Source organism: Nothobranchius furzeri, chromosome 12 (assembly GCF_043380555.1).
Source record: "Nothobranchius furzeri strain GRZ-AD chromosome 12, NfurGRZ-RIMD1, whole genome shotgun sequence".
NCBI classification, from domain to species: Eukaryota; Metazoa; Chordata; class Actinopteri; order Cyprinodontiformes; family Nothobranchiidae; genus Nothobranchius; species Nothobranchius furzeri.
In genome coordinates this window covers 57041913-57043675 of record NC_091752.1, presented here as the reverse complement: position 1 = coordinate 57043675, position 1763 = coordinate 57041913, and positions in this window count along the sequence as shown.

The following is a 1763-nucleotide window of genomic DNA, read 5'->3' as shown; positions in this document are numbered from 1 at the left end:
TTTCTCACCCCTTTTCTCCTCCCTCTCATCCTTCTTTGCCTGCACTTTATGTCAAAAGCACTTGCTCAAAGTTAATTTCTCAAGTGTCCTCTTTCCTCCTCCCCTGATTATCATGGAGTCTTTCATGCTATGTGTGTACTAATGACTTCACTCTGTGTTTTGTCATCAGAAAATTGATGCACATTAATTGAAGACCAAGTGGGGAACATTGTGGATTTTGTGCATTATTTAATGGAGATGAATGACCAAGGGGGTCAATAACCAATAATCCCTCAGTGAGCTCTTTAACTACCCCCCTCGTCACATCCACCGAATGTAATGACATGAAAATGTGTATTTTGATGCTCATCAATAAAGCGCAATAAGCAGGATTTGATCATTAGAAGAGTACATTTTTTAAAAAGAAATATTTATGCAAATAAATTTTGCTTTGCGACTGCTAAATCTGTGTTGCCATGACATTTATTATCCATGTTTGAACCCAGAGTTTGGTCTATGGTAATGTGACATTTGTGTGGAACTGCACATCAACACCATGGACTGATGCAGACATGCTGGGAAACCACATGCAGGCGTCCTCTCCTTACCAATGTGAGGTTATTGCCAAGAAATATTTCGCATTATGAAGTAAAACCCTGGGATCTACATTTTCTTCAGCCTGATGTTAAAAAGATAGCCAAGCATAAATCAGTCAGAGGGGAAAATTATATTTTCTCATTCTCTGCTCTGCTCTCGCTCTCTCTCTCTCTCTCTCTCTCTCTCTCTCTCTCTCTCTCTCTCTCTCTCTCTCTCTCTCTCTCTCTCTCTCTCTCTCTCTCTCTCTGCTCTATTTTGTGTGTGTGTGTGTGTATGAGACTAGTCTGAACGAATGCGTGCTCACAAAGTTTGAGTAGGAGCTTTAAGATGATTTGTCCCATTGAATTAGTAATGTATGAAACCAACTCTGTATTTATAATTAACCATGATTCAGCACAGTACAGTACTGATATATAATGAATGTTCAAATGAAGCTTTTAGCATTTTTGTTGGCATTTTATCAGATTGTGATTTTCTACAGTTACCTTTTCAAGCAGCCTTTTAGTTCCCTGTAGTGGCGTGTTGAGACTCTTATTTTCTTGATTGTACGGGCTTGCATAATTTAATTATTTCTTCCTAATGAATGTATCGGCTTTGTAAAGGGTATGTATTAATGTTCTGTGATAAGCTATTGAAGTATTTGCTCATATATTTTGACAAAAGAAATAAATAAGTTTGTCTAACGGTTGAGATAGAGAGCTGTCTGTGGAGCATCTTTGTCTTTCATCACTGATACACTCTTAACCCCACTTTCAGTTATTTAACACATCTACACATTTACAGGAACAAACTGATCAATGACATCTCAATATGTAGTGATGTCACTTTTAAGGTAATGTTCATGTACATAACATTATTACAAAATAACACTATAAGCTCTTTGGTTTATTTAAGTGTCTAGCCTGACAAACCGTCCTATAAGTGAATATAGTCTGACCACCACCCATCGATGGCTCTCAGTCGTTATTGCTGTCTTTCAAACTGTCTACGCATGCTATTGGACAACAAACAACGAGACATACCCACCACTATGGATGTCAATCAATGGGGCAGTCTGCTATACACTGTTGAAGAATAGAATAGAATAGAATAGAATAGAATAGAATAGAATAGAATAGAATAGAATAGAATAGAATAGAATAGAATATGGAGCTAAAGTCCCCTCCCCGTCCAGTCACCTCATGGGT